General features: G+C 45.1%; 1 long non-coding RNA gene across 1 annotated transcript; it reads left to right on the top strand.

The window, feature by feature from the left end:
* Positions 1–10849: 10849 nt before the first annotated feature.
* Positions 10850–13390, top strand: LOC138946228 (uncharacterized). Its single transcript, XR_011449214.1, has 2 exons — positions 10850–11257; positions 12924–13390. It is a non-coding gene; the product is annotated as an uncharacterized lncRNA (long non-coding RNA).
* Positions 13391–13711: the final 321 nt, after the last annotated feature.

Genomic DNA, 13711 nt, shown 5'->3' with positions numbered 1-13711 from the left:
TCATTATTCCCACGCTTAAAATGGTTCCCACTGGTCATTATTCTCACTCTATTCTTACTCTCGCACTCACCGGTCCTTATCACCACTCTTAATATGACACTCACCGGTCATTTCTCCCAATCTAACTCTGTCACTCACGGGTCATTATTCTTATTCTCACTGGTCAGTCATCCTCATTCTCACTCTTGCAATAACTGAGTTTTACACTGGCACTGGTGAGACACCATCATCGTCTTCTTGTTGTAAAAAGTACAGAAAATAGCCTGTGCACTTGAGTCTGTTACTCATGAGACTTTTCCCACTACAGTTTTTGTTTTTATATACATAAATATTTAATCTTGGCATGGATATCTTGACACATCACAAATTTGCAAATGTCTTTTCTGTTTTCTTCTTCTTGAAATGATGGTAAGACGCACCAAGGCCAAGGCCACAGCTGCCGTAGGCTTGGGGTTCATTCGTTCTGGACAATGTCTTGCTCTAGCCGATACACAGTACGGAAGCCTCATCAGGGTCGTTGTGCTGCTGCCAGGTGCATCCTGGAACATGGTGCACGTGCACCGACTTGTCGGGATCTGTCCAGTCACCGTAGAAAGTTGAGCAGAACGCGCAGAGGATGCGACCATCAATGTAGATGCACCCCCGTTTGGCAAGAAGAGATCCGTGTCTGTGCGGATCGTCATCGGGAAAAGTGGCGACCCTAGCTTCCAGGCGATGAAAAGTAGGAGATCTGACGACAAATAAAACAAGTCGCGTAAAGCGTGATTCAAACATTCAGAAAACAAAAGATTCAATGTGCAAAAGAAGGGATACACAGAAAGAGAGAGACAGACCGAGAGAGAGAGAGAGAGAGAGAGAGAGACAGAGAGAGACAGAGAGAGAGACACAGAGAGAGAGAGAGACAGACCGAGAGAGAGAGAGGGAGAGAGAGAGAGAGACAGAGAGAGACAGAGAGAGAGACACAGAGAGAGAGAGACACAGAGAGACACAGAGAGAGAAAGGAGGTATTACACACCGGTACGACCGAACATAAGGTATCAATAAATTCCTCTTGTGCAGCGGGTTGAAAGTATACCCTGATCCTTCGGAGATATACCTCCACTCCGGTCTGAACGACCTCTCGTGACATGTTATATGGTAGAAGAGCATGCTGTCGCTTATTCTCCTTCTGAAGATGAGGTATAGCCTCAGTTCGGTTAGACTCAAACGATGCTCAAGCTGTGGAATTTGTGTGTGGTTTGTTTCAGAGCAAAACGTTATTTTATCCTAACAAACAAGAAGATATTCTCACGCACCGCCTTGTTCAGGATATCCACTAGTTGACAATGATGTGTGCTAAATAAATAAACAATGAAACGACTGACAAAGTAAAGAACGACTGAACGAAAGAACAAATAAACCAAAGAACGGACGGACGAACGGACGGACGGACGGACGGACTAACGGACAGACTGACGGGCAGACTGATTGAGGGACGGACCGATAGACGGACGGAGGGGTGTGTGTTACGGGCAACCCCTCCTGATCCGGTCCTGCAGGGTATTCCTTCAACCCTCTGCACAAGAGGAATCTCAGTATTCAGTGATACAGACTGAAGGACGGACGGACTGACAGACGGACTGATGGACTGACAGACAGACTGTCGCCGGACGGACGTACGGACAGACATACGGACGGACTAAATGGACGAAGGAACGAATGAACGAAAGAGCGAACGAACGACCGACCGAACGAGCAAACAAATAAACAAGCAAACAATAAACATTTTCAGGGCATTTGTCAAACGTTTGGATGAGGTCCACAGTTAGGCCAGGGTGGGGGGGTTGTCCCGCCAACAGGAACCTTCCCCCCCTCTCCCCTGTATTCGGCCCTGCACAAGAGGAATTTATTTACGGACTGAAGGAAGAACGGATTGACTGACGGACCGACGGACGGACGGACGGACTGACGGACGTACTGAAGGGCTGTCAGACGGACTGTCGAACGAACGAATTAACGAACGAACGAACGAACGAACGAACGAACGAACGAACAAACGAACGAACAAACAAACGAAGAAATTAGCAAATGAATACATACATTTGCAGAAAGAACAAGTCGCGTAAGGCGAAAATACAATATTTAGTCAAGTAGCTGTCGAACTCACAGAATGAAACTGAACGTAGTCCACCGCCAGTGCAAAAGGCAGTGAAAGTGACGAGCCTGTTTGGTGCGGTAGCGATTGCGCTGTGCTTCATAGCACGCTTTACTGTACCTCTCTTCGTTTTAACTTTCTGAGCGTGTTTTTAATCCAAACATATCATATCTATATGTTTTTGGAATCAGGAACCGACAAGGCATAAGATGAAATAGTTTTTAAAACGATTTCGGAAATTTAATTTTGATCATAATTTTTATATTTTTAATTTTCAGAGCTTGTTTTTAATCCAAATATAACATATGTATATGTTTTTGGAATCAGAAAATGACGAAGAATAAGATGAAATTGATTTTGGATCGTTTAATAAAAAAATAATTTTAATTACAAGTTTCCGATTTTTAATGACCAAACTCACTCATTAGTTTTTAAGCCACCAAGCTGAAATGCAATACCAAACCCCGGCCTTTGTCGAAGATTGCTTTGCCAAAATTTCAATCAATTTAATGGAAAAATGAGGGTGTGACAGTGCCGCCTCAACTTTTACAAAAAGCCGGATATGACGTCATCAAAGGTATTTATCGAAAAAAAGAAAAAAACGTCCGAGGATATCATACCCAGGAACTCTCATGTCAAATTTCATAAAGATCGGCCCAGTAGTTTAGTCTGAATCGCTCTACACACACACACACAGACAGACAGACACACACACACACACACACACACACGCACACACACACACACACAGACACACATACACCACGACCCTCGTCTCGATTCCCCCTCTATGTTAAAACATTTAGTCAAAACTTGACTAAATGTAAAAAGGCAAAAGGTACATTTGTGGAGTCAGTAAGGGGGGTGGGTGGGCTTCCGGAACCCAGGAACCTTGGGAATCCACCCTGGCCTAGAACACACACACTGACCGACACACACACACACACACACACACACACACACACACTGACACACACTGACCGGCACACACTCACACACACACCAGCACACACAAACACACACACACACTGTGACACACTGTGACACACACACGTACACACACACACACACACACACTGTCAAACGCGCGCTTATACATATGCAAGAATGTGTGAATATGTGTGTGAATATATGTGTGTGTGTCAGTGTCAGTGTGTGTGTGTGTGTCAGTGTGAGTGTGCGTGCGTGTGTCTGTGCACGTGTGTCGGTGTGTCATTGAGTGTGCGTGTGTGTGTATGTGTGTGTATATGTGGGTATGTGTGTATGTACGCGCGTGTGTGTTTGAATGAGTGAGTGTGTTTAATTCCGCTGCAAGACACTTTTGACGACAGGTGAGTACGATATGTTTCGTTAATTAAGAGCAGTTTAACAGAACTTGGTGCCACTGTCCGTGCTTTTCAAGTCAAAAGATGTCAGAAACACTTCGCTGTCTCATTAGGAGCGCAAATGTGTGCGTGTGTGTGTCTCACTGTATGTGAAGGTAAATGTGTGTGTATGTGTGTGTGTATGTGTTTGTGTACGTGTGTGTGTGCGTGTGTGTCACAGTGTGTGTTTGTGTGCATGCAGAATGTTTTTATAGCTTTAACCTAGTGACTGACTCAAATATTTTTCGGATTCCCCAGCAAGACACTTTGACTGGTGAGTACGATATGGTTTAAACAAGATTTTATTAAAGAAATACAGGGTGGCATGTTTATGCGATACAGACATGTGTGACCACACAACAAGCTAAGCTTATATTAAGTGTGAGTACGATATGTTTTGTTACTAATGAGCGATTTAACAGAACTTACTTGTTTTGTTGTGTCATTTTACGAGTAGATAGATGATGCCGTGCTTTTGTCACAAGGTACGCAACCACTTCACCTACAACAGAACTTTAAATTACTATCTTCCTGACAAATGTAGCCAGGACAAAACAGTGAACGAACTGCACACACTCAAGTCTTATGGCAAAAAACCGTTGGACTTTTAATATCAATTTTACTTCTACTGAGGCAACTATATCAGCGTTGACCCTGCAATATTCTTGCCAGTCTTACGGGTTCTTGTTTGTGATGATCAGACCTCTACTGGCGCACAACTTTATATGCGCGGCGGGTGGTGGCAGCAGAGCGCGCTGTTCATTCGTTAAAATTAATATTCGCCGTATGCTGTGGCTTATAAATGCGGTGTGTTGCGAAGAGGCTCTGTGATTGGCTGCTATAACCGGCCGAAATATTCTCTCAAAGTTGCTCGATGTGGATAATACAACTATCATGTACTCCACCAGTAACAGGACCCCCCGCGGGTTAGGGGGAGTCCCATATTGGTTGGGACTAGAAAGAATTTACCCGATGCTACCCAGCATGTCGTAAGAGGCGACTAACGGTTCTGTTTCTTCTCTTCTTCTCTTCTTCTGCCTACTATTCCCTGCAGTTTTCCAATTCTTTTCTTGTTGTCATGTTGTCTTATTTCTACCTGACTGGATCCATCACCTTTATTTCACTTACCTAAAGTCTTCTTTTCCACATCCTTATTTCTCTGCACCCCGCATGTCGTATGAGGCGACTAACGGATTCTGTTTCTCTTTTTACCATTGTTGAGTGGTTCTTGTATAGAATATAGTCAATGTTTGTAAAGATTTTAGTCAAGCAGTATGTAAGAAATGTTTAGTCCTTTGTACTGGAAACTTGCATTCTCCCAGTAAGGTCATATATTGTACTACGTTGCAAGCCCCTGGAGCAATTTTTTGATTAGTGCTTTTGTGAACAAGAAACACTTAACAAGTGGCTCTATCCCATCTCCCCCCCCTTTCCCCTATCCCATCTCCCCCCTTTCCCTCGTCGCGATATAACCTTCGTGGTTGAAAACGACGTTAAACACCAAATAAAGAAAGAAAGAACCAGTAACAGGCAATGATACTAATTGCAAAATTGTGCACGATTATGGGTTTGTGAGAGGCAAAACTGATCAGATTTTAAAACACGGGGCTATGGTTTTTGTCAGGTCGATTTTTGGGGTGACCTTGTTTGACAGGCTGTAACGGGATGCCTATAGAAATTACCACCGATCGGACAAATGATATAAACGGTGGACATAAGTACCTTTTCCAGCATATAAAGTTCAACTGAAATGGATTGCGGTTTACCGCTTTTGTTAGCGTGCGAAAGTTGTTGCAATAATGTTTTGGCCAAGTTTATATTGAATAGGGCGTATCTTTACTTAGAAATGAAATACATGTAGTAATGAAAAATAACAACATTACCTTGTCCAATGCATACCTGCAGTATGCCATCCTGTGTGGAGTACGCCACTGGAAAAGTGATCAGTATGCCATCCTGTGTGGAGTACGCCACTGGAAAAGTGATCAGTATGCCATCCTGTGTGGAGTACGCCACTGGAAAAGTGATCAGTATGCCATCCTGTGTGGAGTACGCCACTGGAAAAGTGATCAGTATGCCATCCTGTGTGGAGTACGCTACTGGAAAAGTGATCAGTATGCCATCCTGTGTGGAGTACGCCACTGGAAAAGTGATCAGTATGCCATCCTGTGTGGAGTACGCCACTGGAAAAGTGATCAGTATGCCATCCTGTGTGGAGTACGCCACTGGAAAAGTGATCAGTATGCCATCCTGTGTGGAGTACGCCACTGGAAAAGTGATCAGTATGCCATCCTGTGTGGAGTACGCCACTGGAAAAGTGATCAGTATGCCATCCTGTGTGGAGTACGCTACTGGAAAAGTGATCAGTATGCCATCCTGTGTGGAGTACGCCACTGGAAAAGTGATCAGTTTGACAGTGCTGATGCAAAGACCTATTGAGCAAAATATTATGTGCTGGTTATTAGTGTATTTATGTTCATTTTTTGTTTGTCTGATCAAACCGATTTTTACTAGGTGATAATAGCCCTGCTTCTGACTAGAAGGTCCTGGTAAACTTAAAATCTAGTTCTGTTAGTTTGGTTGAGTGGTTCTGCAATTATGCTTTATGTATGTGATTTGATGAGATGCAGGTACCGCAAGGTGACAAAAAATACCTGTCGGAGAGAAAGAGAGAGACTGAGACGAACTTTATTTTACAAGGAAAGAGAGAGAGAGAGAGAGAGAGAGAGAGAGAGAGAGAGAGAGAGAGAGAGAGAGAGAGAGAGAGAGAGAGAGAGAGATTATTATTATTATTTAAAGGCACAGTAAGCCTCCCGTAAACCATCACAGAGCTCCCCGAGCGTCTACATACAGTACAAGCATACTTCCATTTGAACGCTCACCGAACGGGAACATCCTGGCTGCTTTCTGTCGAGCGTGAGACATTTTCAAAGAATTTACGCCTCGTTTTGGTGCTGGACGGCTGTTATGAATATCCAACTACCGGAAATCACACCCGGACAGTAAGCCTCCCGTAAACCATCACAGATACTGTCAGGCTTTTATACACAGTAAAAATACCCTTCCATTTGAACGCTCACCAAACGGGAACATCCTAGGTGCCCTACGTAAAGAGCGAGCAATTTTTAAAGAATTAATTTTGCAGATTGTCTCGAACACTTTTTGGACCCATCCTGAACTCAATTCAAACATGAGTTACTTTCCTTCGGGTCTTATTCTATCGATGTAAACTGGCGATAGCCGTGAATCGATGATTATCAAATGTTTTTGGACCGTGATGCGTTTTTGCGCTAGACCTAACTTTTAAAATCTAAATAATTAATTGACAGCTTGTTACACAAACATTCTTTAATCATAAAAGAATTCTTTTTTCATCAAGACAAGATCATTACAATTCGAAGTTGTGAAAGTTTGAAAAAAGACTTGAAAAGCCCGGAAGCAGGGTCACGCCGCAAGGGTCGTAGCAGACGACGGTTTATGCATATCGCCGTTCCTCTCAACAGTCAAAAGCCATCGCTAGAGTTCTTGTGAACCACAGCTGTTTGTTTCATGCATAAAAACGTGCTATTGTAAATAAGCTCACATCGAGTCGCATTCAAATGACTAACTGACGACTACATTGTGAAAAAGGGAAACTGGATCACACGGGTTCACGATGGCTCAGGGGTAAGATAAACCACGCAAAAATAAATTCTTTGAAAATTGTTCGCTCTTTACGGAGGGCACCCAGGATGTTCTCAATCGGTGAGCGTTCAAATGGAAGGGTGTTTGTACTGTGTGTAAAAGCCTGACCGTATCTGTGATGGTTTACGGGAGGCTTACTGTGCCTTTTACTTTAGATAAAAGTTCAGAAAAAATATGACTGTCGATGGTTTTACTTTTGCGGACAAGATATCATATTGTGATTTTAATAAGATGAATGTTTTGATTGTCTTTATCTGTAACGGGGATACCTTCCGCCTGTGGTCTGTTCAGTCTTCACACACGCAACTGGGCCAAGTTTGCGCAGGAACATGCAGTTTTGCGTCCCTGCTTACGGCATGCGGTCGATTGTAATTGATCAACGTTTTGAGTGACAGAGTTCGTCTCTGTTCTCCGGCCGTGCCAGTTGAAGTGTGTGTGTGCGTGTGTGTGTATGTGTGTGTGTGTGTGTGTGTGTGTGTGTGTGTGTGTGATACTTTTTTGTATTTTGTAATTTTTCTTGTTGTTTTGTTGATTTTTGTGTGTGTCGATATGGCTTGTTAAGCGAAAGACATTAAACCAGCAAAGCGTCTCTCTCTCTCTCTCTCTCTGATCTCTGAAAATACTGCCAGTTGAAGTTTCCCATTTTCCTTTCAGCTGTCATACCACTTCACCAACACCATCCCTCAGAACTTTATTGAAATCGTAGCAGTGTTGCGGGACAGGTTGGGTTTCGGGTGATTTTCATCATAGTCTTTTTACGTAGTCCGGGAAAGTCACAAATAGACCACATCTTTAAGCTATAAAAAAAACAAAAACATTCTACACAGACACACACACCAGGGCCAGACCATACTAGGGTGGGGGGTGGGGGGGGGGGGGGGGGTGAGTGCCAGGGGTTCGATCAACGAAGCGGTTTACTCGTATTTTTGGTAATGTGTATTGTTGTAAATAGAATAGACTATAGCGATGGTCAGACATTGGAAAGGGCTATAGGCTGCATACAGACGACAGCTGAGCTCACTGGCAATGTCATAGAGGGAGTTTTGGCGTCAACTAAGGTGACTCGAGTCGAACCGGAGGTCGCAAAAACTCGGTCCGGTACGACTGGAGTGACGTCACCGGTTAACCAACTTTCAACCTTGCCTCCTGCGTAGGGTCTCTCCAGTTCCAAGATGGCTGCCAAGGCGAGGTGAGAAACTTCTGCAAATATTTTTTGACAAAGTTACGGATTGTGAGAAGACATTTGTTGTAAATCACTTAGCCTTTCAAAAATTAAGGATACTGGGTTGGATACTGTCTTGGTTTTAATGCATTTTATTTTAGCAGTGATGTTTATTTTGGGAAGAAATGAGGTCAACAGGAGTTTGGGTGCGATTTCGGCTCAAATGTACTTTAGCGCCCTGAACTTTTACCCGGCTGTTTTGCGCTCGATTTTCACGCTCACTTCTTCATTGACGTTCGAATCGATAGTTCGATGTTTTGGCATTACATTCACATCAACAATAATCTGGATCTGGATCTGGATAACCCGCCTGGGTTGGTGGTTGGCGGGTGCGCCACAGAAGCCGACGACGACTATCAACGTGACGTTTTTTGGGTGTGCGCATCTAAAAGAGTCTTAAAAGTTCACTGTACACAAGGTGGATATAGTGTACAACTCCAGCTGGTCTTCTTGCTGCTGTACTTGCGGTTTTAGTCCGTTTGCCCTAGAATGTAGGCTTTTCAAGCACAGTTAAAAAATGCTATGTTACAATGTTAAAAACTGGATAAAAACTACTGAGGCTCTCACACTGGTTTCTGCCCCCCTAACGCCGATGAGAAGGCGCTGGGCGTGGTCAGGGTGACGGTGGCTTCGCTCAAATTGTTCCACTCGATCACTGTCTTTATAAAGAACGAGTTCCTGTATTGATCAGTCTTTGAGGTAGGAGCTTTGAAACAGCGGCTGTTGTTGGTTGCCTGTCTCTGGAGGATGTTTTGGCTCTCATACCCCTCGTAGGCTTTAGGCTTGACTCGGCGCCGAGATACGCTCACCGGGGTGAGGAAGGAGTCAGGGGGTAAGGCAGGTACAAGTCCATTGATGATTTTGAACAGCATCGTCAGGCGAAGTTGCTGACGGCGTTCCTGGAGTGTAGGGAGTTGGAGGTACTCTAGCATCTTGGTGACGCAGCCTGGGTCCTTGGACACGTAGTCTTTCATGATGAACCTAGCGGCTAGGCGTTGGATGCGTTCGAGTCTCTCAACGTCTTGTTTGTAGTAGGGGTCCCAGACCACCGCCCCGTACTCAAGGGTGGACCTGACAAGAGTGATGTAGGCAAGGCGACGGCACTCACGTGGGCAGTTCCGGAGGTTCCGGCGTAAGAAGCCCAGGGCAGATCCTGCCCTCTTGCAGAGACTGGTGATGTGGGGGCCCCACTTCAGGTCGGCTGAGATCTGTATGCCGAGGTACGGGTTCTGTTCGACCTGTTGGAGGATGGTGTCTCCGAGGCTGTAGAAGTAGTGGGATGTGGATCTGGTGGAGAGGACGTAGCACTTCTTAGCGTTGAACCTCATCCCCCACTGGTTGGCCCACTCTTCCAAGCTCTTTAGGTCTGCCTGTAGCGTAAGGTGGTCCTGAAAGGTGCGGATCTGGCGGTAGAGGAGACAGTCATCCGCAAAAAGTCTGACAGACGACTGGACTGAGTCTGGGAGGTCGTTGATATGGCACAGGAACAACAACGGACCCAGCACTGTGCCTTGCGGGACGCCGGACTCGACCTCTACCTCTTCAGATGCCTCGCCCTCCAGTACAACCCTCATCTTCCGCTTGGTCAGGAAACTGGTCAGCCAGTTGTGGACACTTCCCCGCACACCGTAGTGGGCCAGCTTGTGGAGTAGTTTCTTGTGCGGGACAGTGTCGAAGGCCTTGCTGAAATCAAGGATGGCGACGTCAGTTTGGTGGCCAGCATCATGGGATGACAGAATGTCCTGCATGGTGGTGAGCAGCTGGGTTTCACATGAGTGGCCGGTCCTGAACCCATGGTTGCGGCTGGATAGCACTCCATGTTGTTCGAAGTGCTTGTGAAGATGGTGGCAGATGATGTGCTCAAGGAGCTTACAGGCGACCGAGGTCAGGGATACTGGGCGGTAGTTCTCAGCTTTGTTCCTATCTCCCTTCTTGTAGACAGAGGATATGTTCGCTGATAGCCAGTCTTTCGGGAGCTCGCCTGACTCGATGGAGGTGGTGAATATCGCCGTCAGGGATGGGGCAATGAAGTCAGCGCACGTCTTCAAGATGCGGTTTGGTATGCCGTCTGGTCCCGATGCTTTGTTGAGCTTGAGGTTCCTCAGGAGTTTTGCAACCCCTTCGGTAGTGATGGTAATCTTCTCAAGCGGGGGGACTGGGGTGCCTTTCAACTCTGGTGGAGGAGAGTCATCACGCTTCGTGAAGACGGACTGGAACTGTTGTAGCAGTATCTTGGCTTTGGAGGTGCTGTCGCTGTGTAAGGAGCCTTCTTTGTAGAGTGGCGAGACTCCAGCGTTGTCCTGTCTGCGTGACTTGACGTATCGCCAGAAGGGTTTGGTGTCGTTTGTCTTCAGGCTCTCCTCGATGGTGGAGTTGATGTGGTTCCACTCCGCCTGCCGCATCTGGCGTCGACATTCTTTCTGGGCGAATCTGTAGTTCGTCCAGTACTGCTTGTTCATCATCGTCGTCCATCAACTCTCCACAACAGTAAATCCGTAACGCGCTTGTCGCCATCTTGTTGCAAGGGACGCGACTGGACACAACCCAACAGCGTTTCCGCGAAGAAAAAAACCAGACATGCGCAGTGACCCTACCGTAGCTCAACCCTGTTCCTCGCGAAAACTCGCTCACTGCAAGAACGACTTTGTAGAATCAGTCGCCGTCAAGGAGCCAAGCTCGACTCATGATTTTCGTAACACTCTAGCAGACGGGCTCTTGTTTTAGGTATCTGACTGAAGAAGGATGAAGACTGACGAACTTTCCCTACCAGTTTTAGTTTACATGATATCTTCTATTTTCATATCCATGCCAGTCCGGCGACTGTACTAAATGTTGGGTTTACACTCTTTTGAGGTATGTTTGAAACCGGTTAATGCCGGTTATATTTTCATGTCATGTTGTCGTATGTGACTGTTTCTGTGTTTAGTGTTATTGTGTAGGCCTAAGCTATTGTGCTACACTGCCGGATGCCGCTTTTGACTACACACGCCCGACGATGCGGGTTTGTCTGAACCCATACATTTGTAAGAGGGTTTTTACCGTTTATTTCTCTAACGACGGTCTATGGTTCAGGGAAACCCACAGCGCTACTTCAGTGGGTGCATCGAGTTTCTCCCTTCACCGACTTCTTGCAGGGGAGGGAGAGGGAGGGGAAAGGAGAGGGGGAGGGGAAGGGAGAGGGGGAGGGAGAGACTGAGAAAGAGAGACTAAGAAAGAGAGAGAGAGAGAGAGAGACTAAGAAAGAGAGAGAGGGAGACTAAGAAAGAGAGAGAGAGAGACTAAGAAAGAGAGAGAGAGAGAGACTAAGAAAGAGAGAGAGAAAGACTAAGAAAGAGAGAGAGAGAGAGACTAAGAAAGAGAGAGACTAAGAAAGAGAGAGACTAAGAGAGAGAGAGAGACTAAGAAAGAGAGAGAGACTAAGAAAGACAGAGAGAGGGACTAAGAAAGAGAGAGAGAGAGACTAAGAAAGAGAGAGAGACTAAGAAAGAGAGAGAGAGAGAGACTAAGAAAGAGAGAGAGAGAGACTAAGAAAGAGAGAGACTAAGAAAGAGAGAGAGAGACTAAGAAAGAGACTGAGAGAGAGAGACTAAGAGAGAGAGAGACTAAGAAAGAGAGAGAGAGAGAGACTAAGAAAGAGAGGGAGAGAGACTAAGAAAGAGAGACTAAGAAAGAGAGAGAGAGACTAAGAAAGAGACTAAGAAAGAGAGAGAGAGAGACTAAGAAAGAGAGAGAGAGAGATTAAGAAAGAGAGACTAAGAAAGAGAGAGAGAGACTAAGAAAGAGAGAGAGAGACTAAGAAAGAGAGAGAGAGAGAGACTAAGAGAGAGAGAGAGAGACTAAGAAAGAGAGAGAGACTAAGAAAGAGAGAGAGAGACTAAGAAAGAGAGAGAGAGACTAAGAAAGAGAGAGAGAGACTAACTAAGAGAGAGAGAGAGACAGACAGTCAGATAGATGGATAGACAGACAGACAGAGCAACTGACATACAGACAGAGAGATACGGACAGAGAGACAGACAATCTCTTGGAGACAAACAGGCAGACAGACACTGTTCCGCCGCTTTGGTAATTATGGGTGTAGCAGAACCCGCGCCGTCGGCAGAGGGATAGTTACAATCACTACGAGTACTACTCTTTAAAAGTATGGGTTTGTGTGAACCCGCGCAATCGGTAGTGTTTATGTCAATTAACATAATCAATTAATTTTAATGTTTTGTCATGTACACACTAAAAATTTGCAGACAGAGAGCAAATTAGGTGTGTGAGAGATACTTAAAATTTTAAAACGATACCTTTAATGGTTCCAGAGTTACAATGATTTTAGTGTGTCTCTGGGTACAGGTGAACCCAGGAAGCACGGCAAAGGTTAAACATGTGAGGGTTTTGCGTAACGTTTTCTTGGCTTTAGAAAACAGGAATTAGCGTGTAAATAATTATATTGGACGAGTGAGTATTTTTATTGTGCGAGTGAAAGAAACTAAAGACAAGTTGACTTATGGACTATAAACTTTAAACTTTACAGTGTTCCAACTGGAGGGTTTTCATCGGCGGAGGCTGAACGGAACGGGTGACTGCAGCTTGGTGTACATGTCCATGGCCTTGGAGAGCTGGCAGAGTTCTACCGTCAGCCGCCGAGACGATCTGGAAGGATAACATTCAAGGGCTACGTCAAGCAACGTTTGCTTGTCGTGAGGATGCACCACAGAGATCTCTGTGGGATGCACCCTTGTCAGTCGTCTGAAGGACTTACAGCCATACCAACATCTTGAGGGCCGAAAGATGGCAGTAGGGTAACGTACAGTAGAATACCTATTCGTCTTACCTGTTAAGCTGCTTTGTTTGAGCCAAAAGGTGTCTGCGTCTTGGACTGTAGAGTTTCTTGCGGTGTTGTCGGCCTAGAGTACTGGTCGAGGCCCGGAAATGATTTTGTGATGTAAAAAGCTTTGTAAATAATAATAATTAGTCTTGGCAGTGTCAAGATCCATTTAACACCAGGTTTTTTTGCGTGTGTGAATGCGTGTGCGCTTGTGCTTGTAAGCTACTGTAGCGGACAACTATTCAGATTACATTCAAGCCTGTAAACAAACATTAAACTTATAGAGTTGTGTAGAAACATTTATGACTGTCTAAACACCGGGCTATACCACTCCATAACACCCCCTTCCCCCTAAATCCTAATACCCCCCACCCATTGAAAATAATATTTAGTTTTTTATGACGATTAGTGTAGACTGATGTCATTCTCTTCTCTCCGTCTTGATTTAACAATTGTGTCATCCTTCAGTTGATGCTTTAAAAAAAAAAAAGCTT

Source organism: Littorina saxatilis, linkage group LG13, assembly GCF_037325665.1.
Source record: "Littorina saxatilis isolate snail1 linkage group LG13, US_GU_Lsax_2.0, whole genome shotgun sequence".
Taxonomy (NCBI): Eukaryota; Metazoa; Mollusca; class Gastropoda; order Littorinimorpha; family Littorinidae; genus Littorina; species Littorina saxatilis.
This window is presented reverse-complemented; position numbering and strand designations above follow the sequence as displayed.